This window comes from Nyctereutes procyonoides, unplaced genomic scaffold (genome assembly GCF_905146905.1).
Source record: "Nyctereutes procyonoides isolate TBG_1078 unplaced genomic scaffold, NYPRO_anot_genome, whole genome shotgun sequence".
Classification (NCBI taxonomy): Eukaryota; Metazoa; Chordata; class Mammalia; order Carnivora; family Canidae; genus Nyctereutes; species Nyctereutes procyonoides.
This window is the reverse complement of record NW_026575022.1, coordinates 3,481,709-3,494,483: the sequence shown is the minus strand read 5'-3', so window position 1 is coordinate 3,494,483 and position 12,775 is coordinate 3,481,709. Positions and strand designations below refer to the sequence as shown.

The following is a 12,775-nucleotide window of genomic DNA, read 5'->3' as shown; positions in this document are numbered from 1 at the left end:
TTAATTAGTCCCTTTTAGAAACTCAATTAAATGCTGGATGCCACATTTTAAATGGAGAGATAATGACTGACGGAATGGAGAAACATGGGTGTGCATAAATTGTCTCTGACCTCATTTAAAGACTTAAACTGAAAATTTAACATCAAAATGAATATTATAATAATGCGTCATGTCCATCATTCTCTCAGCCAATGTAGCATCATCAGGTTTTACCGCAGCGTGAATACTGACATTGTTTCATTAAGTCTAACATTTGTTTTAGTCAAAGTACACAGTTCCTACAGGGTGACATCTGTAGTTGTCTTAGAATATATCAGTTTTCATAGTACTGTGCAGAATTTTTCATTCTTTGGTAAATTTTACTTTGAGACATTTTCAGGACTGTGTTGGACCATCAGACTAAAAGCATAGAAATCCTGGGAGTGACTGTTTGATGAGACTGCTGGAGCTGATAAGAGCATTAGAGTCATCCATCTGGTCCAATTTTTCATTTTTTTTAATTGCCATACTCAGAATCAGAGAAGTTTTTTTATAGTCATGATCATAAAATACTTTTTAATGGGTTTATTTTAATATCTGGGTGTCTGAACTCAGATTTATCTGGCTTCTTTTTATTTTTTTTATGTTTAAAAACATTTATTTATTTGAGACACAGTGAGAGAGACAGCATGTGCAAGGGTGAGGGAGGGTGAGAGAGAGAGAGAGAGAGAGAGAGAGAGAGAGAAAGCAGGCTCCTCACTGAACAGAGATCCCTACCCCCCCACCCCTCGCTCCATCCCAGGATCAGACCCAGACCTGAAGGCAGATGCTCAACCTACTGAACCACCCAGGTGCCCCTGGCTTCTTTTAAAAAAAAAATCTAAAAATGTGTTGGTTACTTCTTTCATAGAAATAAAACCTTAAAAAAAATAAAACCTTATATGAACAATGAATTGTCTGATGCCAGATAAGTTAGTAGTTTATTTTTTCTACACTCAAACATAAAACTGCTTCAGTTTATTTTTTTAACCTTACAGTGTTGGATATTAGTCATTTTTAAAATTATTTTGATACATACATACATGCCCTTTCTTTTTTTATTTTTGTGCTAATATCTAAAAAGTAGTGTTTTCTAACATTTAGTTTGAAGTACAAATTATAAAAATGCTGATGACATCCAATTGGGAAAAATAACAAAGGGAAAATAAAAGCAGAATCACCATTATATTTTATTACCCATTACCTAGATACAATTACAATTATTTTTCTGATGAATTTTGCCTGCCTGCCTGCCTTCCTTCTTTTATCTACCATATCTATCATTGAATCATCCATACTTTTCTGTCTTTTTGGAACTTTAAACTTACTCCTCAAAAGAGCATTACTTTAAGGCTTAATAGTTCATTTTCTGTTTATAATACAGAAAAATATACATTTCATTGGAATGAAACAACCAGGAAAAAATGGCATTAAGGCCTTCAAAAAGAAACATTCAATGAATGAATACAAACTAATGTAAGAGACTTTTAACAAAATGTAATCATTGTGATAAAATTGTAAGCAACAAAAACTTATGAACATGTAATGAGCAATGGCAATTTGGAGGAAATATTTAAAGAAAACCATTGGCTTGGGATACCTGGGTGGTTCAATCATGTAAGTGTTTGCCTTTGGCTCATATTGTTCTGGGATGGAGCTGGGAGTTGGGCTGTCTGTTCAGCATGGGGGCTGCTTCTCCTCCCTCTGGTCTTCCACCCGCCCCACCCCCCATGCTTGCTGTCTCCCTCTCTCTCTCATGCTCTCTCTCTCTCAAGTGAATAAATAAAATTTTTAAAAGAAAAGAAAACCATTGACTTAATTACAACATTGCTGGCTAAAACCAAGTCCCTACTGTACAGAATTAAATCTTTTTTGTTGTTGTTGTTGTTGTTTTTTTTGTTTTTTTTTTTTTTTTTTTTTTGTCAAAGACTCTGAGCTAGAAGATTCTCATTGAATAAGTGTCTTTGGCAACCATTCTGGACATAGAGTTGTCATTAACGTACATTGGTCCCGCCTTGTGGATAGAGATCACCATAACAAATACTCATAGAAGGTCATTTAGCTTAGAGCTCATAAAACAATTAAAATACCTTTAGTAACCATAATATAGAGAATACTGGATTAGGTGGATCATTAGTCTCAGCTGGTATATTTGTTATATATTTTTTTTTTATAAATTAATTTTTATTGGTGTTCAATTTACCAACATACAGAATAACACCCAGTGCTCATCCCGTCAAGTGTCCCCCTCCGTGCCCGTCACCCATTCACCCCCACCCCCCGCCCTCCTCCCCTTCCACCACCCCTAGTTCATTTCCCAGAGTTAGAAGTCTTTATGTTCTGTGTCCCTTTCTGATATCTCCCACACATTTCTTCTCCCTTCCCTTATATTTCCCTTCACTATTATTCATATTCCCCAAATAAGTGAGAACATACACTGTTTGTCCTTCTCCGATTGACTTACTTCACTCAGCATAATACCCTCCAGTTCCATCCACGTTGAAGCAAATGGTGGGTATTTGTTGTTTCTAATGGCTGAGTAATATTCCATTGTATACATAAACCACATCTTCTTTATCCATTCATCTTTCGATGGGCACCGAGGCTCCTTCCACAGTTTGGCTATTGTGGACATGGCTGCTAGAAACATCGGGGTGCAGGTGCCCCGGCGTTTCATTGCATCTGAATCTTCGGGGTAAATCCCTAACAGTGCAATTGCTGGGTCGTAGGGCAGGTCTATTTTTAATTCTTTGAGGAACCTCCACACAGTTTTCCAGAGTGGCTGCACCAGTTCACATTCCCACCAACAGTGTAAGAGGGTTCCCTTTTCTCCGCATCCTCTCCAACATTTGTTGTTTCCTGCCTTGTTAATTTTCCCCATTCTCACTGGTGTGAGGTGGTATCTCATTGTGGTTTTGATTTGTATTTCCCTGATGGCAAGTGATGCAGAGCATTTTCTCATGTGCATGTTGGCCATGTCTATGTCTTCCTCTGTGAGATTTCTCTTCATGTCTTTTGCCCATTTCATGATTGGATTGTTTGTTTCTTTGGTGTTGAGTTTAATAAGTTCTTTATAGATTTTGGAAACTAGCCCTTTATCTGATATGTTATTTGCAAATATCTTCTCCCATTCTGTAGGTTGTCTTTGAGTTTTGTTGACTGTATCCTTTGCTGTGCAAAAGCTTCTTATCTTGATGAAGTCCCAATAGTTCATTTTTGCTTTTGTTTCTTTTGCCTTCGTGGATGTATCTTGCAAGAAGTTACTGTGGCCAAGTTCAAAAAGGGTGTTGCCTGTGTTCTCCTCTAGGATTTTGATGGAGTCTTGTCTCACATTTAAATCTTTCATCCATTTTGAGTTTATCTTTGTGTATGGTGCAAGAGAGTGGTCTAGTTTCATTCTTCTGCATGTGGATGACCAATTTTCCCAGCACCATTTATTGAAGAGACTGTCTTTCTTCCAGTGGATAGTCTTTCCTCCTTTGTCGAATATTAGTTGACCATAAAGTTCAGGGTCCATTTCTGGATTCTCTATTCTGTTCCATTGGTCTATGTGTCTGTTTTTGTGCCAGGACCACACTGTCTTGATGACCACAGCTTTGTAGTACAACCTGAAATCTGGCATTGTGATGCCCCCAGCTATGGTTTTCTTTTTTAAAATTCCCCTGGCTATTCGGGGTCTTTTCTGATTCCACACAAATCTTAAAATAATTTGTTCTAAATCTCTGAAAAAAGTCCATGGTATTTTGATAGGGATTGCATTGAACGTGTAAATTGCCCTGGGTAGCATTGACATTTTCACAATATTAATTCTGCCAATCCATGAGCATGGAATATTTTTCCATCTCTTTGTGTCTTCCTCAATTTCTTTCAGAAGTGTTCTATAGTTTTTAGGGTATAGATCCTTTACCTCTTTGGTTAGGTTTATTCCTAGGTATCTTATGCTTTTGGGTGCAATTGTAAATGGGATTGACTCCTTAATTTCTCTTTCTTCAGTCTCATTGTTAGTGTATAGAAATGCCATTGATTTCTGGGCATTGATTTTGTATCCTGCCACGCTACCAAATTGCTTTATGAGTTCTAGCAATCTTGGGGTGGAGGCTTTTGGGTTTTCTATGTAGAGTATCATGTCATCGGCGAAGAGGGAGAGTTTGACTTCTTCTTTGCCAATTTGAATGCCTTTTATTTCTTTTTGTTGTCTGATTGCTGAGGCTAGGACTTCCAATACTATGTTGAATAGCAGTGGTGAGAGTGGACATCCCTGTCTGGTTCCTGATCTTAGGGGAAAGGCTCCCAGTGCTTCCCCATTGAGAATGATATTTGCTGTGGGCTTTTCGTAGATGGCTTTTAAGATATCGAGGAAAGTTCCCTCTATCCCTACACTCTGAAGAGTTTTAATCAGGAATGGATGCTGTATTTTGTCAAATGCTTTCTCTGCATCTAATGAGAGGATCATATGGTTCTTGGTTTTTCTCTTGCTGATATGATGAATCACATTGATTGTTTTACGAGTGTTGAACCAGCCTTGCATCCCGGGGATAAATCCTACTTGGTCATGGTGAATAATTTTCTTAATGTGTTGTTGGATCCTATTGGCTAGTATCTTGTTGAGAATTTTTGCATCCATGTTCATCAGGGATATTGGTCTATAATTCTCCTTTTTGGTGGGGTCTTTGCCTGGTTTTGGAATTAAGGTGATGCTGGCCTCATAGAAGGAATTTGGAAGTACTCCATCTCTTTCTATCTTTCCAAACAGCTTTAGTAGAATAGGAATGATTTCTTCTTTAAACGTTTGATAGAATTCCCCTGGGAAGCCATCTGGCCCTGGACTCTTGTGTCTTGGGAGGTTTTTGATGACTGCTTCAATTTCCTCCCTGGTTATTGGCCTGTTCAGGTTTTCTATTTCTTCCTGCTCCAGTTTTGGTAGTTTGTGGCTTTCCAGGAATGCGTCCATTTCTTCTAGATTGCCTAATTTATTGGCGTAGAGCTGTTCATAATATGTTTTTAAAATTGTTTGTATTTCCTTGGTGTTGGTAGTGATCTCTCCTTTCTCATTCATGATTTTATTAATTTGAGTCTTCTCTCTCTTCTTTTTAATAAGGTTGGCTAATGGTTTATCTATCTTATTAATTCTTTCAAAGAACCAACTCCTGGTTCTATTGATCTGTTCCACAGTTCTTCTGGTCTCAATTTCGTTGAGTTCTGCTCGAATTTTAATTAACTCTCTTCTTCTGCTGGGCGTCGGGTCGATTTGCTGCTTCTTCTCTAGCTCCTTTATGTGTAAGGTTAGCTTTTGTATTTGAGTTCTTTCCAGTTTTTGAATGGATGCTTGTATTGCGATGTATTTCCCCCTCAGGACTGCTTTTGCTGCATCCCAAAGATTTTGAACAGTTGTATCTTCATTCTCATTAGTTTCCATGAATCTTTTTAATTCTTCCTTAATTTCCTGGTTGACCCTTTTATCTTTTAGCAGGATGGTCCTTAACCTCCACGTGTTTGAGGTCCTTCCAAACTTCTTCTTGTGATTGAGTTCTAATTTCAAGGCGTTATGGTCTGAGAATATGCAGGGGACGATCCCAATCTTTTGGTATCGGTTCAGACCCGATTTGTGACCCAGTATGTGGTCTATTCTGGAAAAAGTTCCATGTGCACTTGAGAAGAATGTGTATTCAGTTGAGTTTGGATGTAAAGTTCTGTAGATATCTGTGAAATCTATCTGGTCCAGTGTATCATTTAAAGCTCTCGTTTCTTTGGAGATGTTGTGTTTAGAAGACCTATCAAGGGTAGAGAGAGCTAGATTGAAGTCACCAAGTATAAGTGTATTATTATCTAAGTATTTCTTTACTTTGGTTAATAATTCGTTTAAGTATTTGGCAGCTCCCACATTCGGGGCATATATATTGAGGATTGTTAAGTCCTCTTGTTGGATAGATCCTTTAAGTATGATATAGTGTCCCTCTTCGTCTCTCACTACTGTCTTCGGAGTGAATTTTAGTTTATCTGATATAAGGATGGCTACCCCTGCTTTCTTTTGAGAACCATTTGAATGGTAAATGGTTCTCCAACCTTTTATTTTCAGGTTGTAGGTGTCCTTCTGTCTAAAATGAGTCTCTTGTAGACAGCAAATAGATGGGTCCTGCTTTTTTATCCAGTCTGAAACCCTGCGCCTTTTGATGGGGTCATTAAGCCCGTTCACGTTCAGAGTTACTATTGACAGATATGAGTTTAGTGTCATCATGATATCTATTTAGTCCTTGTTTTTGTGGATTGTTCCACTGAACTTCTTCTTAAAGGGGAATTTTAAGAGTCCCCCTTAAAATTTCTTGCAGAGCTGGTTTGGAGGTCACATATTCTTTCAGTTCCTGCCTGTCTTGGAAGCTCTTTATCTCTCCTTCCATTTTGAATGAGAGCCTTGCTGGATAGAGTATTCTTGGTTGCATGTTCTTCTCATTTAGGACCCTGAATATATCCTGCCAGCCCTTTCTGGCCTGCCAGGTCTCTGTGGAGAGGTCTGCTGTTACCCTAATATTCCTCCCCATGAAAGTCAGGGACTTCTTGTCTCTTGCTGCTTTAAGGATCTTCTCTTTATCTTTGGAATTTGCAAGCTTCACTATTAGATGTCGAGGTGTTGAACGGTTTTTATTGATTTTAGGGGGGGATCTCTCTATTTCCTGGATCTGAATGCCTGTTTCCCTTCCCAGATTGGGAAAGTTTTCAGCTAGGATTTGTTCAAATACATATTCTGGCCCTCTGTCCCTTTCGGCGCCCTCGGGAACCCCAATTAAACGTAGATTTTTCTTCCTTAGAGTGTCATTTATTTCCCTTAATCTGTCTTCATGGTTCTTTAATTGTTTATCTCTTTTTTCCTCAGTTTCCCTCTTTGCCATTAACTTGTCTTCTATGTCACTCACTCGTTCTTCCACCTCGTTAACCCTCGTCGTTAGGACTTCTAGTTTGGATTGCATCTCATTCAGTTGATTTTTAATTTCTGCCTGATTGGATCTAAATTCTGCAGTCATGAAGTCTCATGAGTCCTTAATGCTTTTTTCTAGAGCCACCAGTAGCTGTAGAATAGTGCTTCTGAGTTGGCTTTCTGACATTGAATTGTAATCCAGATTTTGTAACTCTGTGGGAGAGAGGGCTGTTTCTGATTCTTTCTTTTGAGGTGAGGTTTTCCTTCTAGTCATTTTGCTCAGTGCAGAGTGGCCAAAAACAAGTTGTATTGGAACACGGGGGAGTATCACTGGTCCGTCCAGCTGGTCTTCTGGGGGAGGGGCCTGCTGTGCTGATTCTCAGGTGTTAGCACTTGGGGGAGCTGCTCTGCCCCTGCCTGCTGCAGGGCTCAGCGGGGGTTGTTTACCCCGCCAGGCCCCAGGAGGAACAGCCGCAGTTGCTATGGCAACTCTGGAAGCCTGGATTCAGCCTCCGCAGGAACTACGGGGCTCGGGGCTCTCGGTTCTCCGTCCGCAGGGCCTGGAGGCTCCGGGGCGGGGCCGTTGATCTGCTCAGCTCGGGGCAGGAGCGTCCTCGCTGTCCTGGGCCCTCCCGGCCTCTGCCTGTCCCGGGGGAGGCCGGATCCTGGGCTGTGTCCCCGCGCCCTGTGCTCCGGGGCCTGCGCTGGTGGATTTGCGCTCCCGCCCCGCAGCCCCTCCCTGGAGCCGCTCCCGAGCCCCTCCGAGCTGCTCCGGTGCGCGCTGCAGCCTTAGGGAGCTCGGTGCACTCTCCTGCGCTCGCAGGTGCCTGTTAGTGTCCCCGGGAGCCCGAGGGCATCCCCGCCCTCCTGGGTCCTGCTCCAGCTCCCTGCGAGCCCCTTTCCGCCCGCCCGGGAAGGTTGGTGCAGCTCCTGCTCCTCCGGGACGGGGCTCTCCTGTCCTGGGGACACTCGCCCCGGCCTCAGCCCGGCTCCTCGCGGGGCCCCTCCCCCTCGGAGGCCTTTGTTCCTTTATTTCTCTTTCCCCGTCTCCTACCTGGATAGAAGCGGGGACTCTCCTCACTGTAGCATTCCAGCTGGTCTCTCTTTAAATCTCAGGCCGAATTCGTAGATTTTCAGGATGGTTTGAAGGTTATCTAGGTAATTTGGTGGGGACAGGTGACTTGGGGACCCTGCTCTTCCGCCATCTTGCCCCTCCTCTATTTGTTATATTTTTAACACACTCTTGGGATATGCTACTTTACCACCTATACAATTTCCCTAACATCACTTAAACAATATTAATTAGCTATCTCCTCAGTTGTGACTGTCAATAACAAATACATTCTTCTAAGAATTCGAGACAAAATTTTAAGGTGTGAGACTGTGCTCAAAAAAGATATTAGCAATACCTTTTTAGTAATAAATTGTGTGTGTGTGTGTGTGTGTGTGTGTGAGTGAATCATAATTATACGCGTTGGTTTGAGTCTTCTTCGAAGCTACTCAACTGAATGCAAAATTATAGCTTCTATTATACAAAAATAACAAATAAAATAATTAACATCCTTGAACTTCACAAGGTTGTAATTTGGCAGAAATATTTGGCAGACATTACAATCAGGTATCCACTAGGATATAAATAGAGAATACAGAATATTTCTCTTGGCATTTATGTCAACAAGCCATAAAGACAAATACTTTAGACAGTTTCCAAGAAATATCTTTCCTAATTGTTGTTAGATTGTTCAAAAGATATAAAGTCTTTTCTAAAAGACAATAATTTTAAATTTAGTTTGAAGTAGTTAAAACACTGGTGACGAAAAAAAATATGCTCTCGACTCTAAGTTACCTTTCTTTGAACTTCTGTATATAATGTGAATGAGCACTTCATAGGCCACATTTAACTAAATGCCTTCATAATCAATAATCACAAAGTATTCATTATCTGTATTTTTTCTAATTAGAACCGACATTCTAGAAAAAAGCTGTGCGTGAATTAAATACAAATGAATTTACTGACTACATTATGGCATTTAGGATGGTTCGCTGTATGTTTGCTGGTAGTTTAAGAACTAACCAGCAAGCCCCAAATTGCAACTGGAGGTTTGAGTTAATACATTTACAAAAAATAGTGTAATTTTTCTTAAATGCATAGAAAAATAGTAAGTATTCATGAATAATATTCCAGTGAAGTCATAATTATTTTATAGAGTTAAGTTTTCATATATAATATATAGAACAAGATATGATTATTTAACTGTGAAATATTAATTCACTTTGAAATAAGTAAATGAAAAAATAAATATCCTTTGCTTCAAGGTAAAAGCAAGCATAGACCCTTTTATCACTGGAATAAAATTCCTGCTAAGAGTTTAATTTAAAAAATATATGTTGGTCACAACTCTTAATTATTAAAATCAAATTTTGTGGCTTCAATTTGATCATTTATTTCTATTATTAAACCATTTATGTTTCAACTGGTTTAGGAAGTATATTTAAATTCTGTGAATATTCAGGCTAGTATAAGAAAGATACAGTGTTGCAATATTTTAATTAATATATTTGAAAATTATAACTGCATATTTATCAATTTAAAATTTTACTTTAATTATTACTAATTGCTCTTTTATAATTTAAAATTTACTAATGGGTATATGGTTTTCATAGAAATTAAGGAATTTGTCCAAGATTACATAGGTTTAGGCAGTTAAATGGATTAGAAGAGGCACTTAATTATATTTTTCTGTTTAATTTTGAAGAAAGTTAGAAGGCTATTTAAATATATTTTTCTATCTGATTTTGAAATGCTTTTTCTACTACACTCCCTATACCTGTCACTGAAGTTAACTTACACATCTTGGTATTCATTGTTTAACAAGCCTAAGTATTGCACAGATGCTCAACATGCCAACATATTTTAAATGAAAATTAAAAAAATTTCTCAAAGATATATACGGAGAAGTCATCGAGTAAAAATAGGGGAAAGGATATTCTAGAATGAATAGTTTGAGCAAATACATGGATACAGGAATATAATATAAAAGGAATTCCATGATATTTACCGGGCAGGGGAGATACCATGATAAAGAAAGTGGTTTTCCCAGGGCGATGCTTACCCACTGCACTCTGAATATGCTGAAATTGTGATTTCCCCAAATGTGGGATAGTAGACTATATAATTTGTGGCAATGGAGGACTGCTATCTTGTTTTCCCCTAAAAAAAAAAAAAAAAAAAAAAAGACTTCAGTGAGATTAGACCACAGAGGCCACATTATAGACCATAGAATGAGAGTGTGTGTCTATGAGTGATGGGACAGGGGTGGTAGGTAAGAGATAATATTTGTCTCATATGCTAGGGCATTAAGAAGAGAGTTTGTATTACATGAAAAAAAGTAATAAACAAGATCAGATGGACATTTCTGAATCTCAGTCTTGCAGAGCAGAAGCAAATATTTAAAGAAAAAAGATTGCTATAGTATTCTTCTCTCTATCCTCTCAACCCTCAAATAATTGCAGTTTTCCTTTGCGTGTGATAATAATGTTGGTTCCGGAATGCTATGATTAAAATGATGCCAAGAAATAATAGTAGACTCAAAATAAACTGATCTAATTCTCTTTCATTTTTAATATAAACAAACAAAAAAAGTTGAACCTGAGCATTGGTCTGACATCGTTAAGCGAAGGTTAAGTTACCTCACATAGCCTATATTTACAGAAACAATTGAAATGTAGCTAACGGAGTAGATTTCAAGGTATAGTGTGATCATAGTAATATCTACTTTTAAAATATCAATATCCAAATCCTGTGGCCCTAAGCAAAATAAGCCCTTAGGAAACATTCACACTTTTCAGGTCTCCCCAATCCCTCAACACTATTTCCTATCCACAGAATGTAGACAAAGTTAACCAAATAGTAACTATCATTTCATGTAAAAATTGTGATCGCACACTCTGTGCTGACACAGGGTCACAACCCAGGGTTTGAAAAATACTGACAAAATGGCCTGAGAAAATTCTATTTCACTATGTTAACCACAGTTCTGGCACACGGTCAAGATCAGCTACCCTGTTGAATGCTACCTTCATATTAATTCTCTGTGCCCCTAATTACAATTACAAAGTGTTGAATGCTTTAATTTTTCATGTCCAAATGGTTTTGAGATAATATAAATATTTAAAGCAATCAGGGCAAGATAAATAAATGATATGTAGAGAAACATTTTATATTCTTATAAACTTTGGGAGTTTAATTGAATAAGCTGTGATATATTTATCAAATATAAAAGAGAAAATTGAGCCCATAAATTGTGATGTAGGATATGGTGGGAAATCATCCTAAAAACCATGGAGTGGTTGCTTTAAGTAACTTTTAAGGGGTTATCATTATATTAACCCTGCTTGTGATGGCTTTGCATCTTACTTTTCCTTGGTAGAAGTTGAATACATTGAGTTGACATAAATAGCAAAATATATTTTAGTCATCAAAAATCAGGAAGGCACAAATTTAAAACAACAGCCATGGAATATAAGCAGAAACTGAGGGGAAATGAACATGATTTGTGCTGACAGCGACATCCAAAATTATATACAGAATGGTCTGCATTCTGAAATTTTGCAACTGTGCATGAGAACTTGGCATCTAATATGTTAATATGAATGCCTTTGATCCTTATTGAGGTTTAAGTAAATTAATTAGTATGTGGATATTTTAAGAATATCAATAATTAATACCTTTATATAGTAATTACTATGTATCATTTACCCTTGTTAGTATTTTATATACGTGTGTACACACTCATAACTTAATTCTCTCAACAACTAAAGCAATTATTATCTTTACATAGAACAGTTATTATCTTTATTTTATAATGATCTAATTCAGGCACAGAGTAAGTAATTTGCCCAAGTTTACCAGGGAAATTTCACTGAGGCTGTATTGTCCTACAGTCAGTCCATGCTCTGTACAACACTGCGCTGTGCTACTTATTTTAGGTTTCTATTTTTGTATTACCTTTTTGTGTATCTTGCCTGTGTTATATCTGTAAAGATATTTAACCATTAGAGTAACATTTTAAGTGTAGGTCTAAACTGTATTGAATTCATGTTTATAATTTATGAGCCTATAAATTAAGTTTCAATATAATATCAAATTCAATGCAATTTTATAGAAGTCCCTATACATTTAATTGTAAGAAATTAATATTCACATTTAAAAGCACAATTCAGGGGCGATTGGGTGGCTCACTGGTTAAGCATCTGCCTTTGGCTCAGGTCATGATCTCAGGGTTCTGGGATCGAGTCCCATATCTGACTCCCTGTTCAGTGGGAATCTGCTTCTACCTCTCCCTCTGCCTGCCCCTTCATTCCTGCTCTCTCTCTTGATCTTCTCTCTCTCTCTCTCAAACAAATAAAATCTTTAAAAAAAGGACAATTCAATTTTCCTTTCTAAAAATTGTAATGTTTCATTTGTTTATGGAATTATATATACATATTTCAATAAAAGGAAATTTTCATTTAAAAATTCTCAGATCTTGGGATGCTGGGTGGCTCAGCAATTGAGCATCTGCCTTTGGCTCAGGGTGTGATCCCGTGGTTCCAGGATCAAGTCCCACATCGGGTTCTCTACATGGAGCCTGCTTCTCCCTCTGCCTGTATCTCTGCGTCTCTCTCTGTGTTTCTCATGAATAAATAAATAAAATCTTTAAAAAAAATTCTCAAATCTTATTAAGTTATCTAGCCAAACTGAAGTGATATTTTCTATGATATTTAATTGGAAGTTTTATCTGATAACCTCTAAATGTGAATTTTTAATAGTTCTTTAGTGATCTTAAATCAGAATTTCACACTGAA

General features: G+C 37.8%; 1 non-coding gene across 1 annotated transcript; it reads left to right on the top strand.

Annotated features, from left to right (window-relative positions):
* The first annotated feature begins 9,979 nt into the window (after positions 1–9,979).
* On the top strand, positions 9,980–10,142 carry LOC129521143 (U1 spliceosomal RNA). Its single transcript, XR_008666769.1, has one exon. It is a non-coding gene; the product is annotated as a U1 spliceosomal RNA (small nuclear RNA).
* Positions 10,143–12,775: the final 2,633 nt, after the last annotated feature.